We start from the raw sequence: 19,799 nt of genomic DNA, 5'->3' as shown, positions 1-19,799 counted from the left end.
TTTTTTCGTGCGTAAGTGTGTTTTGTTTGTGTAATCCACACCCTGCGAGGAATTCCACTTCCTCAAATGATCAGGCAAGGTCACTTAAGCCCTGACATTTGCTATTAAGATTTTACAGATAGTCTCTCTCTCTCTGTGTGTGCGCGTGTGTGTGTGTGTGTCTGTGTGTGTGTCTGTGTGTCTGTGTGTGTGTGTTCGCCCCTCGAAGCCTCGATTAAACTGGAAAATGCTCTCACTTTTTCTGAAAAACAACAGCTAATGGTACAATGTTTTAGTTGTTGTTGTTGAACTGGGCCACTGGTGAATTGTCTTTTCATGTTTTAAGCATAGACCTCACTAGATTTGTTCAATTTATGCTTGAAAATTGACAAATAAATATATAAAGATGTGAAAAAATCATTTTGTAAAAATAATTAAAAACAAGCACACACAAAGATTTTTGTTGCCTGTTCAAACTCTTCATTTAAAATGAGCCGAAACAATGCAGTTTTATAGATTTTTGTGGGACAACTCAATTGTTATATGTTCAATCCACTTAAATTTGTGAAGTTACTTAATCGATTTGGGTTGGGACAACATGAATGGTGTGAAACCCTGCATATTTTTAACAGTGCAAGTTATTTAGATAACATAAAAGTAAAATAATAATAATGTAACAACAAAAGTATTATTATTATTATTAATGATAATAATAATAATAAGGTGACGTGAAGGTCGCTGGTTCGAGCCTCGGCTGGGTCAGTTTGCGTTCCTGTGTGGAGTTTGCATCTTCATATCATGATAATGATAATAACATATTTATATTTAACATTTTTATTTTCATTCATTCATTCATTCATTCATTCATTCATTTTCCTTTCGGCTTAGTCCCTTTATTAATCAATAAATATATCCAGCACATGTTTTACTGTACATAGCGGATGCCCTTCTAGCTGCAACCCATCAATGGGAAACACATTTAAATTTTATAATTATTTTTTCATTACAGTGTCAATGTAATGTAAAAGAAACAACAACAACAATAATAATAATAATAATAATAATAATAAAATAATAATAAGAGTAACAATAATGGTAACAATAATGGTAACAATAATAATAATAATAATAATAATAATAATAATAATTATAATAATGATAATAAAAAAAATAATAATAATAATGATATTAACATTTTATATTTAACAGTTTTATTTTTTGTTATTTATTACAGTGTCAATGTAATGTAAAAAGTAGCAGTAATAATAATGCAATAATAATAATAATAATAATAATAATAATAATAATAGTAATAATATAAATATTAATAATACATATTATCATTATTTTTTTAAAAACAACAACAACAACAATAATAGTAATCTAACAATAAAAATATAATAGTAATAATATATTTTATTGTTAGAGGGTTATTGTTAGATTATTATTATATTATTATTATTATTATTATTATTATAACATTATTATTGTAACAGCAACAATCATCTAACAATAAACATATTGTTATTATTATTATTATATCTTATAATTCTAACAATAATAATAAAAAATAATAAATAAATAATAATAAAAAATAAATAATAATAATAATAATAATAATAATAATAATAATAATAATAATAATAATAATAATAATAATAATTTATTACTCCATTAATACAGGATTTAATAAGATTTGTGTGATGTTTATTAATGAAATATTACAATAATTTGTATTCGTTTTCATTAATATTATCATTATTATTATTATTTCAAAGATATATTCCAAAGCGGCAACTTTATTCAATTCAGAAAGGTCGACACAAAACCTGACTGTCGGATGAAGAGCCATGTGCTCGAAACGTTACACGATTTGTCTCATCCTTTTTAAATTTCCAGAGGCCCTCAGACTATGCAGAGTCACTGATTCGATCCAAGACCAACGACGAGATGATCCCAAGGTTTCCATATCCTGGACCTGGCCGTATCCTGAGCAGCTACTGTGGAGGAGTGGAGAACATGAGACTGATTCCTGTGACGCTCCAGAGACAGACGAGTCTTCGCTGAGGCCAGCTTCCAGCCTCCGCCACTGAGACTGCAGCTCTGCACAAGACGTTTGGCCAGCGGAGAAATTAAAATGGTCGTGCCCAACTGAGCCTGGTTTCTCTCAAGGTTTTTTTTTCTTCACTTTCACCATTAGTGAAGTTTTTTCCCTCTCTGCTGTCGCCGCTGGCTTGCATGGTTCGGGATCTATAGAGCTGCGCATCGTTGGATTTGCTCTTCAGTGTTTGGACTCTCAGTAGTGATTATTAAACCACACTGAACTGAGCTAAACTGAACTGAACTTAAACACTAAACTGAACTACACTGTTCCTATTTACTGTGACCTTTTATGTGAAGCTTGCATCCATAAAACAGTAGCCCAATCGAGCAGATTTACAAACAAGCGCAGCAAAATGAATCAGATTTTTAATAACTATTTATTTAAACCACTAGTAAACTTTCCTCTCCAAAATTATGCAGTGCAGTATCTGTGGCCGTCACTCATCTGTGAATGCGTTCACATTTTAGCGAGTCAGACAATGCGGATTGTGTGTGTAATTATGTCCGCGCAAGTGATTATTTGTTCTTGGACCTCACCCATGTCTGCCGGCGACACCATGTCTAAGCACCTTCATTTGGGGCCTGCAGGCTGATGACGATCTGTCCACCCTTTCTCTGCACTCGTCTCCAGTCTTCATGTGTTGAGTAATGTTCAAGCTCTTCAACACAGCCTTTGTTACCTCATCTTTCCTGTAGATGGTCTCTGAGGGGCCGAAAACATAGTGTGTGGCCTTTTAGTCTCTTAAAGGAACACACCTTATTTTTTTGCTCCCCTTAGCTTCCCTAAGAGTTAATCAGCTGAGTTTTATCAGATTTGAATCCATTCAGTCTGGTACTTTTAGCTTAGCTTAGCATAGATCATTAAATCGGATTAGACCATTAGCATCTCTCTTAAACAGGTCAAAAAAAGACGTCTTTTTTTCAATTTAAAGCTTGACTCTTTTGTAGAAACTTTGTGTATTAAGACAGAAAATGAAAAGTTGCCATTTTCTAGGTCGAAATGGCTAGGAACTATACTCATATTCCTGCAAACTCAGAATGCAAAGATAGTTCCTAGTCATATCAGCTTAGAAAATATCAACTTTAAATTTTGCGTCAGCCTTAGTACACTGCAGAAGAGCCAAGCTTTAAAAAAAAAAAAGATCAAAACTAATTTTTTTAAATTTTGAGCGACATGCTAATGGTCTAATCCGATTCAATGATTTATGCTAAGCTAAGCTAAAAAACTCCCGTCAGATCTAGAGATGAGCTGAATGAATTCCAAACTGGTTTTAACTGTAGGAGCTTGTAAAGTGAGCCCCAAAAAAAGAGTAGTGTTCTTTAATAAGCCTTCAGAGAGCATGTGTGTGTGTGTGTGTTTTGTAAAGCCGGCACTCTCTGCCTTCAAGGTGGCTTTGGGCTGGTTGGGTGGGTTTTCTCGGGCCAGGGGTGCGAGGGTATTTCTAGCTCTCGGGGCAGAGGTTGGACTATGCCAGCCTTCCCCCACCGAGCCGTTTCCTTTCAAAAACACTCGTCAGGAAACCACTTCAAACAATCACATTCCGTGCAGAGAAAGGTCCGCACCACTCCTGGAACTTGGGAAAACCTCTCCCTTCCCCTCGCAAGGCGACTCTTTTTCTCCAGCTCGCTCTCATGAGTGAATCTCCATCTCGCCAGATGTTCACATGCACACATGCGCAGTCGTGTGCTCTAATAAACAGTGGTACTTAAAAATCATACACAAGGAAAAGTACTTCAAATGTAGTGCAAGTAGAGTAAATATGTCTTATCTAAACTACTTAAAGCATGAGTGAAAAGTAGCCCTCCTAAAAGTAGTCCTTGAGTAGTGAGTCGTATTATGCTGTGGAAATGATTCCCAGTAGCTATGTTTCCATTCCATTCCATTGCAACATTCAATCCTATCTCATGCCAATTTGTAACGTCTGATTTAGTGGCTAGTTTGTCATTGTACGATCTCATTTGTGTATTTTAGTAGGATTTGCTTGGGTTTGGGGGTGGCGTTTTGCGTCATTTGTACGAATAAGCCACTTTAATTCCTGTAAGTTAGGCAATGATATAAAAAAACACACATATTGTAATGTGAAGTGGACGCTGAAAACAGTTAGTGCGGATCCAAATGCAGGTTTATTGAGAATGGTCAGGCAAGCAATGGTCAACACAGGGGCAAACAGATGTGCACAGGAAATCCAGAGCCGTAGTCAAATAACAGGCAGATGGTCAGTACAGGCAGGCAGCAGGCAACGTATACAAACAAACAAGGCGAGAGTCACAAACACGGCAAGGAAAACTTACTCGACACACTCGACTAAATGTAAACCAGTGGTCGGCAAGTAAGTTTGGCAAGGCTAAGTAAAAAAAAACAAATAAATAAATGCATGAACTGCTCATTTATTCAGTTGTTTCAGTTTATTTTACGTAATTTTTTCTGATGTTTTTTCATTTAAAAAGGATAATAAATACAATTTCATGAAGTAATGCTGTATTGTCATGGTCACCAGTGATCTAACAACCAGAGATAGCTGGTATACACTCACATTCACATGAACTATAAATCCGCCATGTTATGGACTACATAACAGTCATGCAACACACACACACACCTGCTCCAAGTCACCAGTGATTACAAACACTTACACAGCTGAAGCTACTCATGAACTGATTACTTGACCTATAAGTACAGCTCAAACACACACAATGTGAGTCTTGTAAGCTGTATAGTGAACATTATAACGTGTTTCCCCTTGTTTTGTTTTGTTTGATGCCTGTCTTCTGCCTACCATTTGACTGCTTTCTTGCTATTGCGACTACAACTCTGGATTGCCCTTATACATCTGTTTGTTTCTGTTTTGACCACTGCTTGTTTGACCATATTTTAAATGTGTGTGCTTCACCGTTACATGTATAATAAGTTCATTTGTTTTAAAATAAATTATTTGTCTTAAATTGGTTTTAATGAAAAAAAAAAGCAAATATATAGCAGAACTGGTCATTCTGTCCACAATAAAAGAAGAACAGTAAGAAAAAAAGGTTGTATTTAAGAAAAAATATAGGTAACACTTTATTTTGATGGTCCATTTGAGTGTTAGTAGACTGTCTGCTTAATATCTGTTGATACTCCTGCTAAACACATGTCAACTAACACTAACCGTAACCCCAACCTAACAGTCTACTTATAATCTAATGAGAATTAGTTGGCATGTAGATGCAATGTAACTTAAATTCAACAAACAGATCATCAAAATAAAGAGTGACCAAAATATATGATATAATTATTAAATACATATATAATTACTTCTTTGAGTTAGGCAATGATATAAAAAACACATAGACACTATTAACAGATGGACTCAATATAAACTCAATAGATTTTAATATCATTGCTTAACTTACAACTGACAAAACGTAACATAGATACATTTCCTAGTGAGAATGGGCTGGAATACTGCATAAAAATACCGTATGGAAATGCCAAGATGCGCATAAATTTTGAGAAACGTGGCTAAAGTGATGAACTTTTAATCCAATTAGAAATAAAACTGGGCATAAACTACGATGGAAACATTTTTAACGAAAACATTTCAGCATACGCATTAAAAAAGTCACTGATCATGTGATGGCCACAAAAATGGACATCATTAATGGACAAACCAGCAGACTATCCATGTAGTAAAACATCTGAAATGTTTTGGTCATTATAAAAATCCTTGGCCAAAGTCTGTGGTCAGTGTGGTTCAGTACTGTTATCTCCAGAACTGGCATTTGGCTTGGTGAGTAAATATGAAGCAACTTAATTTCTTTAGATTTACATGTACACCTGCTGTCTTCTTCCCTGACTGATAGCATCTGTTCACAGCTAATAGCCAATCAGTGCAATAATATATGCAGCACCCCCTCCCACACCTCTCAGCCCTAATAAATCTGGTTAGTTTTACATATTTTAAGGAACAATTGTGAATTGCTCTGATATTTACTTATTTGTTGTGCTGGAAAAATATACAACTAAAAACCTGTCTCTTTTACATCCCCGTCCTACCCAATACCCAAACAAACCTGTCAACCCTTCCGTTTTTTTCCCGGGATTCTCCCGTATTTTACAGTTATATCCTGCTGTCATCCTGTAAAGAAGGTATTTTCCCGTATTTTTTATCTTTCTGTGAAGAGCCGATCCTCCCTGTATGCAACCCATACCCGCCAAACCACCAGGGGTCGCCCGTGCTCTTAAATGTGAATCTGTTCTGTGCTTTCATTTCATTTTGGCATGAAAACACTTTGGAATAAACATAAAAACAGTGCGATTCATTTCCTTTTCATTACAGGCGCTGTTGCCCCTATGCAATCCTCAAAACATTCAGTTCATGTAACGCTGCATGACTGTCAGCTGATGCGCTCCATAATGATAAATAAATCACCATCACTGTTTCCCAAGCTGATTCTATACGCACGCCATTTGATGTGGAGCTCAAGTGGACACTGGGTTTTGGGTGCGTGTTTGAACAGACATATACACGTCATCATCATCATAATAATAATAATAATGGCGGGTCATTCCGCTGTGGTGACCCCAGATTAATAAAGGGACTAAGCTTAAAAGAAAATGAATGAATGAATGAATAATAATAACAACATCTAGACATGTCGATCTTGTTGGGTTTTCTTTTAAACACAACAAATTTTGTGTCAAATGAGCATAAACAGTTAGGAAAGCAGTAATGCTTACATTATAGATCTGTGCATTTTTAAAGTGACACTGTTATTTAATGTATACAGAATGTTCAAATTATACAGTGAAGAAAAGATGAATGAGATTTGATAACTTGATTCAATTTCTTTATAATAGCTAATCATTTTAATGAGCTGAAATGTTTGCTAACGTTAGCTTTTTCTAACGTTTACTAATTATTCCAACCCAGGCTCATTCTGAGAACGTAGTCCCGTGGACGTTTCTGGAGACCGCGAAATACGTCCCGGGAGGTACGTATTTTTGCAGTTTTTGTTTTCGCGAATCCGCGAGAGGCCGCTGTGCGCGCTTTCTCCCGCGCCATCCTCGCGTAAACCCGCTAGAGGCCGCTGTCGAACGACCTTCTGCCTGCCTGGATGACAGAATGATTGACCGTGCGACCGGCCAATCGGCTGACCCACCCTCCTCCGTCCCTAAACCAAACCAACGACGATCCACAAAAGCCGTCCAGAAAAAGAAAAGCCCTCGTCTGATTTTTACCACGTTTTCGGATTTTTACCACATTCTCACCCTGTGACGAACTTGTTCGCTTCATTTTTTTGGATTTTGTTTTTGTTTTCTTACCTGATTTCTGGAACCGCTCTTCCCCGGACTCGAACCCGGTCGTCGTCGGGGTCAGCCCCTTTCTGCGCCTCAAGTCCGCCAAAGTACACGAAGAGCTAACCGGACAAACTGGTTGCAGCGGGAAAGCCCTCCACACGGAGGCGAGCGGCCGGACGTACCCCCGGCTATGTATTTCGTAGTCACCAGAAACGTCCACGGGACTACGTTTTCAGAATGAGCCTGGGTTAAATTATTCACATTACAAGTACATTAATTATTTACCCTTGTAAACAATAATAAAAACATATTACTGACCATTTCAGCAGTTTATTTACAATGAAACAGCTCCATTTGAACATATTTAGCATTTAGTACTAGCATTTAGCATTTTTATTTTCACATCCAAATGTTGACAGGTATGTACCCAAACCTAAACCCAACTAAGCCTGATTATAAATAGGCAGCTAAAATTAGTTTATAGACCTAAAAGTCTTACACGGAAATTCTTTGTTATATAACAACTTAATTGTTATGCTCAATTAATAAATATGCAAAAACTAATAAGCTAACTTAATTCCTTCATGTTGTTCCAACACTATTCGATTGTGCAGAGCCCAGCATTTCTTCTAGTGTGCTTAATGGTTTGTTTATAGTGTGAATTATACAGTCAAATACAGTGTGACCATAATTACTCTTATCATTTTTGATTTATCAGCCTGCTGCCTTGATATATTTCCAATTTCAGCCTTTGCATTTTCCTCCCAGACACTTATTTTAGCATTACCCGTTCATATTATGGAGATATCTTGCGTTTGGAATTCTAAGCAGCTTTAACGTCAGACTGAAATATTCAAGGATGTGCAAAAATAAACCTCAGCCTGCTCTTTCCTAACATGAGGATCACACTCTTTGCTCTCTGTTTATATAATACCTCATGTTCACCTTTTAAAAGTCTCACAGCTGATGTAGAGAGACCTTTGCTTTTCTTCCATTGCGTCACGGCTTTAACGCTGTCCTTCATAAATAACAATTACAGCCTTCTAGGTTCTCTATTATTACCTACAGATTGCTGTTTATTGTTTGTGCGTCATTGTGTTTCCCTGTCGAGGTGCACAAATGCTAGTGACCCCACATGACCTCACAGCTGTTGGTGCTTAAGGCTTCTGATTGGCTGATTCCTTTATTCAATCAAACAGGCTGCGAAAGGATGCAGGACATATTGATTTAATTAGTGATAGTTGGCTTGATGGAGGCCTTGTTGCCATGGTGACCGTGGGTTGGGCAGTGAGATCTGCAGCAGCAGAGAGAGTATGATGGCCTTTAAATCCACACACATACATAGACGCACACACACTTGTACTACTATCTTTATGGGGACTTCCCTCAGACGTAATTATGTTTATACTTTATATACTGTATATTTTATCCTCCTACCCCAACCATACTCCTAAACCTAACCCTCACATGAATACATTTTAAAAATACTTGTGTGTGATTTATGAGCCATTTTCATTATAGGGACCAAAATAAAAATGTCCCCACAAGGTCAAAGTTCCAACATAGGCTCATTCTGAAAACATAGCCCTATGTACATTTCTGGAGATCGCAAATTATGTAGGCAGAGAAATGAATGGCTGCATTTAGTCTTTTAAACGAATGTTACGGGGCGGTATGACGTCAATCCTTTTCGTGCTTATCAGTTGATCAGTTTTTCCGCCGTCAAAGCAAACTTTTATTTTGTATGCCATTAATTGCAAGCAATAGAAATTATTTACAAGTAATTAAAAATTAGCCACGATTAATCGAAATTAGTCATGATCAATCTAAATTAGTTGTGATTGATCGAAATTATCCACAACCAGTCAAAATCAGGCATGACCAATCGAAATTAGTCACGGCTAATCAAAATTAGCAATGATTAATCAAATTCAGCCGCATTCAATCGTAATTATGTATGATCAATCAAACTTAACCACGATTATTCGAAAATTAGCGACAGTAAATTGAATTTAGTCATGATTATTCGAAAATTTGTCACGATCAGTTGAAATTAGCCATGATCAATCAAAATTTGCTGTGATTAATCCAAACTAGTCACGATCAATCACAATCTTCACACAAACAAAGAATCACCACCAATCTTAATTAGCCACAGTTACTCAAAATTAGTATTGATTATTTAAAATTAGCCATGACAAACTGAAATTAGTTGTAATTAATGGAAATTTGTCATGAAAAAAAGCATCATCGATTAATCGAAATGATCGGTTGAAAATTTGCCATAATTATGATGAATTGAAATTAGCAGTGATTAATCTAAATCAGCCATTGCTATCGGTTATTGTTTACGGTTAATCGAGAATTAGTCACAATTAATCGAAACTATTCATATTTAATCAAAATTAGCCACAACAAATGGAAATCAGCCACAATTAATTGAAATTAGCCACGATCAATTAGAATTAGAAGTGATTCATCAAAATTAGACATGGACAATCAGAATTAGCCACAAACAATTGGAATTAGCCATGATTAATCAAAATTAGTAGTGATGAATCGTAATTAGACATGGACACTCAAAATTAGCCACGATCAATCAGAATTGGCCATGATTAATCCATATCAGTCACATTGATTGAAATCAGCCACGATTAATCAGATTCACTCATGGCTAATCGAAATTAGTCCTGATTAATCGAAACTAGCTATGTTTAATCAAAATTAGCCACAACCAATTGAAATCAACCACAATTAACTGAAATTAGCCACGATCTCTCAGAATTAGCCGTGATTAATCAAAATTAGACAAGGACGATCAAAATTAGCCAAAAACAATTAATCGAAATTAGCAGGGATGAATCGTAATTAGATATGAACAATTAAAATTAGCCACAATCAATCAGAATTAGCCACCATTAATCAAAATCAGCTGTGATTAATTAAAATTAGCTGTGATTAAACGTAATTAGACATGGGCAATCAAAATTAGCCACGATCAATCGGATTTAGCTGTTATGGAAATTAGCTGTGATTAATTGTAATTAGACATGGGCAATCAAAATTAGCCGCGATTAATTGGAATTAGCCATGATTAATCCAAATTAGTCGTGAAGAATCGTAATTAGACACGGACACTCAAAATTAGCCACGATCAATCGGATTTAGCTGTGATCGAAATTAGCCGCGATAAATTGAAATTAGACGCGGACTCTCAAAATTTGCCACGATCAATCGGAATTAGCCATGATTAATTGAAATTAGCCGTGATGAATCGAAATTAGACAAGGACACTCAAAATTAGCAGCGATTAATCGAAATACGTCGTGATGAATTATATTAATAATTTTCCAGCACTAAATACAAATATAGACAGTCAGCAATGGAGGTCCACATTATTAGATGATATGAAAATGGAAAAACCAAAGATTAATATCGGCCAGATTTAAACGTTTGATTGTCAAAACATAGCGAATAAACCCTCATAATTAGGATATTCTGTGCATGCAAGTCAGCTTAATTGGAATAAAAGCTATTAACAGTAACAATGAGTTTTGCTTACCCCATTGGATGATTATTTGACTTATATTAAGGAAAAACTCATTTAATATTGACTTAATATTTCTGAAAACAAAACAACATTTGGTACTTATCTAGAAAATGCTTCTTGATTTAAGAGTTTCATGACATTTGGACTAGAAACAAGACCAAAACTAAAAGAAAGAAGCCTTTTTTTTGCAGTTTAGCATCCCACATTATCCCAGACATTGAGTGGTTGAAGCCACAGCAGCTACCGTTTACTGTAACTTCACTGACATTTTTACAACTTCCCCATATGCGTGCGTTTCGCTCTTACCCACCATGTAGGAGTCTCCTTTTCGGAAGTGAGGTTTATCTGTTCCTCTCTCCCAGTAACTTTCCCTCTCCCACGGTAGCGACCTGCCCTTTCTGGGTCATGTTAACAAAACATTGGCTTTCCTCCCCCCAGTTCTCCAGTAGATGGTTTATTCCAGTCATTCCACAGCACTGGCACCAGTTCACTTCTGCTTTTGGATTGCTGGTGTCTGACTGTGTTTGTTGATCGGTAAGTCTCCTGCCAGGGGTTTATCTATCTGGGCTTCTGTGAGCGCTGCTGGATATTTTTGCTTGTCGAGAGAAATCTTTGGAGATTTTTATGTAAGGCTGTGTTCAGAATAGGATGTATACTGTGTAAAATTGCACACTGTAAACTGAGCACTGCCAAAAATTGATTGTTTCTAGTCCTTAAATCAAGAAACGTTTTGTAGAAAACAAACTATTGTTTAGTTTTAGAAATAATAATGCCAAAATTAAGAGTCTTTCCTTAAAAAATAAGTAAAACAATCTCGTTTTGTTATTCAATGTGCTTATTTTTAAAGGATAATCTCCAGTAATTTTGGCATTATTATTTCTAAAACATTCCTGTTTTACAGAAAATCTAAATAAAAAAACGATATTGTTTTGGTTTCAGAAATAATAAGCCAAATTTAAGTGTAATTTTGACTTAATATTTATAAAAACAAAACAATATCTAGTACTTGTCTAGAAAATGCTCCTTGATTCAAGAGTTTTTAGATATTTAGACTAAAACTGTAGGTTAGAAAAACATTTTTTTTAGTTTTGTGCGTGCTAGCACTAAATATTTTGTCTTTTTGTATTATTATTATTAGTGGTAGCACTTTACTTGAAGGGGTGTGCAACACATGTTATGAATGTGAACATGAGTTTATGCATGTTTATGACAACTGTTATTAAGCGTCATTTGCTCTGTTGTTGACATTTTAAATGCAAAGACTTGACATAGACAAATACATCGTAACTTGACATTACCAAGGCAAAAAAAATTGTCATAAATCCGTCATAAACATGATTGTCATGAAGCCAAATGTGTGATGAATTTTATAACAGCCTCATTGTTTCATTTATTTTTTACACCTCAACTATAGTGGTACAAGCTGAATTTATCATTTAAATGTCATGAAATATTAATGACGCTGATAAAAAATGATTTGACATCAAGACTCAAAGTTTTAATGACAGTCTTATGAACACCCCTTCAAATATTAGCTTTTTTTGTTTCTCAAATTACAACTAGAAACAGAGTCAAATAAAATACATTTCGTCAGCACCAATATCCTAGTGGTACTGTGCACCGAGATATGGCACCGACGTGCTTGCGGTGACCCGAGTTCGATTCCTGGCTCAGGGTCCTTTGTCGATCCTTCGCCTCTCTCTGTTCCCAATGCTTTCCTGTCTGAAATCTCTACTGTCCTGTCATAATAAAGGTGAAAAAACTCTAAAAAATAAATATATAAAAAAATAAAATACATTTCCAGTCCAAAATTAGTCAATAAACCTAATATTAGGTTTGGTCTACAAATTCTCAGTTTGGTTTTGGCCCATTCAGTTTGGTTGGTTGTTGTGGTAACTCTTATTGAACAATTGAAAAAAATTGGCACAATTGTGTGCAAGATGAACTTATGGCAAAAATACTTTCTGGGGACAAGACGTATATCAGTTCACTTTGATAGGCTTTGTTTGTTTACACTCTTGTTTTTGGAAAGTCATTTGCTAGTTTTTGGTGACATCATGTGTCAAAACGTCAAAAATTCGAATGGATTTGATGTCAATTGACATGCACAGTCCTGTAATCAATTGTTGACGTGTTTTTTTTATAGATTATTGATACCAATGTTAGATGTCAGTTTGATGTCGATTTGACTTCAAGCAAATCATTTTAGAGCAAGTCATTTCACTTGGCAGCCATCTTTGAATGCTCTGGCATTCTGTTTGAACAGGGAAACATCTTATTCTGCAAAATTGCCTGCTCCGGTTTCCTTGACAAGTCCAAAGACATGTGGTATAGGTGAATGGGGTAAGCTAAGATGTCTGTGTGTGAATGAGGATGTTTCCCAGTGATGGGTTGCAGCTGGAAGGGCTTCCGCTGCGTAAAACAGATGCTGGATAAGTTGGCGGTTCAATCCGCTGTGGCGACCCCAGATTAATAAAGGGACTAAGCCAAATAGAAAATGAACGAATGAATAAAAAAAACACATCAAAATCGATTTTTATTGTTTATTATTATATGTAGTTTTGACATCTAGGTAGACATTAAATCCATTCGCATTTTTGATGCATTTTGGATGTTTTGATGCTTGATATCACTAAAAACTAGCAAATGACTTCCATAAACAAGGCCCCAACTAATTGGTCCCATTTTAGGTTAGGGCTGAAGCACATCCAGGAGGTTGTTATTGCAGAATCAAGCTCAACATGTAGCTTGTGTAAGATTGAAAGGCTTTATTCTGTTAAAACAACCACCTGGATGTACTTTATCCCACTTATCACATGGCTACTTGCTACAAAATAAAAATAAATTAGACAAAAATATTGAACTGTGATAGTTTAATTAAAGGAAATAGTTTGATTAATACTTTAATTAAAGGCAAAGCTGACAGAAATGAGAATGGCTAAATGGAGTATACACTAGCCTAGCTAATATTCAGTCACAAAATGGCGCCAGACAGTCCAAAATAGTGGTGTGATCTCTCAAGGAAGCATAACTATTTTACGTTTTGTCAGTTTAGTGGGTAATTTGCATGAATTCTTACGAGTTCAGAACGATTTTTAAAAGGAGAAGTGCTCTATTGGATTGAGCTCTGGTGACTGTGGAGGCCATTTGAGTACAGTGAACTCATTGTCATGTTCAAGAAACCTCTGAGATGATTCGTGTTTTATGACATGGCGCCTTATCCTGCTGGAAGTAGCCATCAGAAGATGGAGACACTGTGGTCATAAAGGGATGGACATAGTCAGCAACAATACTCAGGTAGGCTGTGGCGTTGACACAATGCTCAATGGGTACTAATGGACACAAAGTGTGCAAAGAAAATATCCCCCACACCATTACACCACCACCACCAGCCTGAACTGTTGATACAAGGCAGGATGGATCCATGCTTTCATGTTGTTGATGCCAAATTCTGACCCGACCATCCGAATGTGGCAGCAGAAATGGAGACTCATCAGACCAGGCAACGTTTCTCCAATCTCCTATTGTCCAATTTTGCTGAGCCTGTGCAAATAGTAGCCTCAGTTTCCTGTTCTTAGCTGACAGGAGTGACACCCGGTGTGGTCTTCTGCTGCTGTAGCCCATCTGCCTCAAGGTTGGACGTGTTGTGTGTTCAGAGATGCTCTTCTGCAGACCTCGGTTGTAACGAGTGCTTATTTGAGTTACTGTTGCCTTTCTATCAGCTGGAACCAGTCTGGCCATTCTCCTCTGACCTCTGGCATCAACAAGGCATTTGCGCCCACAGAACTGCCGCTCACTGGATATTTCCTCTTTGTCGGACCATTCTCTGTAAACCCTAGAGATGCTTGCGTGTGAAAATCCCAGTAGATCAGGAGTTTCTGAAATACTCAGACCAGCCCGTCTGGCACCAACAACCATGCCACGTTCAAAGTCTCTTAAATCTCCTTTCTTCCCCATTCTGATGCTCGATTTGAAGTGCCTAAATGCATTGAGTTGCTGCCATGTGATTGGCTGATTAGAAATTTGCGTTAACAAGCAGTTGGACAGGTGTACCTAATAAAGTGGCCAGTCAGTGTAATTGTAAATGTGAATGCATTCACTGGAGGAAAACCAAATTTGGGCATATGAATCACATTTTTCAGTATGACCCAATTACTTGTTTGTTTAAACTACTTATTGAAAATGAGCTGAAACAACACAATTCTTGAGGTTTTTTTGTGACAACTGAATTGTTTTATGTTCAATCCACTTAAATTGATCAAAACTATTAAGTTGACTTTATTCCTTCATGTTGTCTCAGCACAAATCGATTGTGTGAAACCCAGCATTTTTTACAGTGTGAACCCTACAGTATGTGCAGTACGTGTGGATGCTGCACTTTGCACATCACCGTCAGTGTTGTGATCTGAGTGTGGAATGTGAAGGATTTTCTGCGCTGACTAAAAAAACAATCTTCAACATTAATAGCTGTCATTTTTTTATGAAAGCTGAAAGCATAAAAGCAGAACACGCTGTTAGCTGTCATCCATTTAATTGTGCAGCAATTAACTAACATGAAAGAACGCAGCCGCCGCTGCCTTGATCTGCATCTCGCTCTCAGCGATGTTGTGCAAATGGTTTGTTGGTGGCTCATGCTGGGTGAAATCTCACATCCAAATATCATTTATTACTTTTGTCTTATGGAAATGGAAGATTGAGTGCAGTACTTTGTTTGTTTTATGGCTGTATATTCAGTACTGTACAAAGAATTCCTACTTACAGAAAGTATACACAATATCATTCATTCATGCATTCATTTTACTTCAGCTTAGTTTCTTTAATCATCAGCGGTCGCCACAGTGGAATGAACCGCCAACTTATCCAGCATATGTTTTACGCAGCGGATGCCCTTCCAGGTGCAACCCAGTACTGGGAAACACCCATACACACTCATTCACACATTTATACACTACAGCCAGTTTAGTTTATTCAATTCACCTATATAGCATGTCTTTGGACTGTGGGGGAAACCGGAGGAAACCCACACGAACACCAGGAGAACATGCAAACTCCACACAGAAATGCCAACTGACCCAGCCGGGGCTCAAACCAGTGACCTGTGCTAACTACTGAGCCACTGTGCCGCCGTATGCATGATATGAGCAGCAGAAAAAGTGTCTTTTGGTTCACAAAACTGTTCTTGGAGCTTCGTATGAGTACAGTCAAGCCACTGAAGTCCAGTGGAACATTTAGACAATGTTTTTAGTTTGCTTTTTTGGACTTTTAATGTTTTTTTCCTTATATGGAACATGAGAGAGCTCTCTGATTTCTTCTTAAATATCTAAAGTTGTGTTCTGAAGATGTACGAAGGTCTCATATATTGAAATGACATAGCATCCTGCTAAAAAAATCTGATATTTTCCCTATTTAATGCTTGAATCTTTTTTTTAATTAAGATGCTAATGGTCTAATCCGATTCAATAATTTATGCTAAGCTAAGCTAATCAGCTGAATGTTAAACTCAACTATTTTACTCTAGGTGACTTGTAAAATGAGTCTTTTCCAAAAAAGGTGGAGTGTTCCTTTAAAGTCAGGTCCTCACTAAAATATAACAAAGGTCAGCTAACTTAAAGGGAAACTAACATAAAGAGTTCTGATCATTTTAAGCTTGACTCTCTTTGTTTACTTTTTTCAGTGAGATGCTAATGGTCTAATTCGATTCAATGATTTATGCTAAGCTAATCAGCTGAATGGATTTAAGAATGGTGAAACTCAACTGTTTTACTCTAGGCGACTTGTAAAATGAGTCTGTTTAAAGAAAAGTGGAGTGTTCCTTTAAAGTCAGGTCCTCACCAAAATATAACACAGAGGAGAGCTGACATAAAGAGTTCTGACAATTGTCCTATTTAAAGCTTGACTCTTTTTTAAGTGAGATGCTAATGGTCTAATCCGATTTAATGATTTATGCTAAGCTAATCAGCTGAATGGATTCAAAAAGTGGTTAAACGTTTTTCTCTAAACAGTTTTCTCTATAGGTGACTTGTAAACTTCTACTTCCAAAAAATAGGGGAGTGTTCCTTTAAGTCAGGTCCTCACCAAAACATAACAAAAAATAATAAATAATAAAAAATATATAATAAATGCTTAACACTTTTTTTTACTTTTATGAATGAGATGCTAATGGTCTAATCCAGTTCAATGTTTCATGCTAAGCTAAGCTAATCGGCTGGATGGATTAAAAATGCTCAAACTCAACAGCTTTAGGTGAGGAAAAAAAAAAGTGAAGTGTTCCTTTAAGTGAGGTATTCTCCAAAATATAACAGAGGAGAGCTAACATAAACATATCTCACAGTTTTACTATTTAAGCTTGACTCTTTTTATTTTACTTTTTTGAGTGAGATGCTAATGGTCAAATTTGATTCAATGATTTATGCTAGACTAATCTGAATGAATTAAAAATGGTAAAACTCAACTGTTTAACTCTATGCGACTTGTAAAATAAGCCCATTTACAAAAAAAACAACAACCCTGAAGCGCTCCTTTAAGTCATGTCTTCACCAAAACATAACATACGGATAATGTATGTTCATGCTCATTCCACCATCTCTGAAAACAAGGGTCTTGTGGAGATTTCCAGCTGTGTAGTATCACCTTTTTGGCTGCAATCACACGCAGGATTAGAGCCTGTTGATTTTCATATGACAGTTAGACATTAAAGAGGATCTTTGGTACTGGCACGCATGACTGGTTTTCAATCCTAGGTGTCCTACTTACTCTAAAGGCTCTGAAATGTGTCAGTTGATGAACAAACTGGTGTGACGTTATTGCAAACAATATCAGGCTGAAGCAAACAATCTTGTTTGTTTGAAGTTCAATTTCGTGTACACAACTAAGAGCTTTAAAATTGTGGATTGTTAAATCAGAAGGGACATATTTGACCCTATGATATGATGATATAACCAATCAGAATGATAATTTTTTGGAAACTGAGATTCATACGTAATCGCATAATGTTTTGTTCGCTGAAAAAAAATCAGGCTGAAAAACAACTGTTTGAAAATCTGAAGGATGTCGTCTTAAAATTTTGTCCAAATTAAGTTGTCACAAAGGCATATTTCTAATCCAACATTGAGTCTGGCTATATATCGAAGGAAATTTCCAAAATGTCTTCATGGAAGATGATCTTTACAGTTCTACTATTTTATTTGCCATATATTATTGGCCATTCCCACAAATATACCTGTGCATCTTAAAGAGTTGGTTCTCCTTTCACTTGTTCCAACCCTGTTTGAGTTTATTTCCTCTTTTGAACACACACAAAAATATTGTATTTTATTTTAAGTTGGACTTCCATTGATTTCCATAGCATTTGAAGTGAATGGTTACAGGTTTCTAACATTCTTCAGAAAATCCTCTTTTATATTCAACCAAAAAGGTTTGAAACCACCTGTAGGTGAGCAAACAGAGAAAACGTTTTCATTTTGGGGGTGAACTAGCCCTTTAAGACTTGATTTTGTGGTTCAGGGTCATATACTGTATGACCTTTAGGTGAGATTACTGCAGCTCTGGATAGTATCTTGTTGCTAATTACTCATTTTGAATGTTGTTTGCTTGTTCATCTTTCTTATAAAAGCAAATATAGTGCCACAATATGATATTTGGACAGCAAGAACTAAGTATAAATAGCTAAGGAATAAATAGCTAGTGTGCTTCAAATGTTGTATTTGCTCTCACGTTTTCAAGAACATTGACCCACAATGATTAAACAGGCTGTAATCTTGTGAAAGGACAACTATACGGTTGTAAGTGGATGATATTTCTTTAAACGTGTTTAATTAAGGTTGTATCACTGGGTTATGATCAATAATTAAACAGCTTTTAATGAATAATTAGCAGTTTGTTATGTGGATATTGACAGAGCTAAACTGTTTGCAATCTCAATATCTTACACAAAGACATTTAGTTAATCAAGAACTTCTTCATACTTTGTTGTTGTCTTAAGCTATGGTCACACCGGGCTTTGTGTGCGCGAAATTCTGTCGTGCGGCGCTGCGAAAAGGGGCGGGATCAAACAAGCTTATTAGACATTTAAAAAAGCGAGCGATTGCTCCATGTTTTACATTTTTGCCCAGAGAGGTCCTGTTTTGATCCTCAATTGCTCTCACGCAGTCAAGTGATGCGATTTAGCAGGTTAGAGTTCACCAAGCTTGAACTTTGCACGGCAGCAACATGCGAAACTCGACGCATGACCCCGCGTTTCCGGTCTGACGCATTCGCGTGCGTATGAATGGAAGTCTATCGGGAGAAAAGTCAAGTGTGACCGCACCTTAAAAATGTGAGAAATTAATGATTAGCCAATAGGCTAAAATCCAGTAACTGAAGCATTAGCATTCTGCTAGGAAAAATCTACTACACCCAAGTCCTTCATTCATAACAGGTTTAGCCAATGATCTCTTATTGACCCCAGCTATTGATCGCTATAGTGTGTCACAATAAAAATGATCCTTTGCCCTTAAGGCAACAGAGATTTTCTTACTATGAGGGAGATGAAAATGTCTGTATTACTTTGGAAAACCCATAATGCTAACTCTGTCATGTGGAAAACAGCTTAGTCAATGAAATGGCGGCTTTTAGTCTCCTGCATACTGCCATAGAGGCAGTGTTAGCATTAGCCAGATGCTATTTAGGCTAATGATAATAGGCTTGTCTTCAATAGATTTTGGTGGCAAAGCTTCAATTTTCAAACATGGGAAAATGGATGAAATTGTGGCTGAGTTTTGAGGATTCTGGTATTTCTGTGATGTTTGCCTGTTTACCTGTCTTATAAACACGAATATAGTGCCACAATATGATATTTGGATAGCAAGAACTAAGTATAAATAGCTAAGGAATAAATAGCTATTGCTAAAT

General features: G+C 36.4%; 1 protein-coding gene across 2 annotated transcripts in view; it reads left to right on the top strand.

Annotated features, from left to right (window-relative positions):
• The window catches only part of ece2b (endothelin converting enzyme 2b), a 127,552-nt gene that overhangs the window by 37,158 nt on the left and 70,595 nt on the right, over nucleotides 1-19,799 (top strand). The window contains exon 1 of one of the 2 annotated variants that reach the window (XM_056473171.1): nucleotides 11,389-11,444. The exons of the other annotated variant lie outside the window; for it this stretch is intronic. The gene's annotated coding sequence lies outside the window, so the exon portion shown is untranslated. Of the gene's footprint in view, nucleotides 1-11,388; nucleotides 11,445-19,799 lie in introns of those variants that run through there. 2 annotated transcript variants of the gene reach the window in all.

Source organism: Danio aesculapii, chromosome 15 (assembly GCF_903798145.1).
Source record: "Danio aesculapii chromosome 15, fDanAes4.1, whole genome shotgun sequence".
Lineage (NCBI taxonomy): Eukaryota > Metazoa > Chordata > Actinopteri > Cypriniformes > Danionidae > Danio > Danio aesculapii.
Note: the sequence above shows the minus strand (reverse complement) of the source record. Positions and strands in the feature narration are given on the sequence as shown.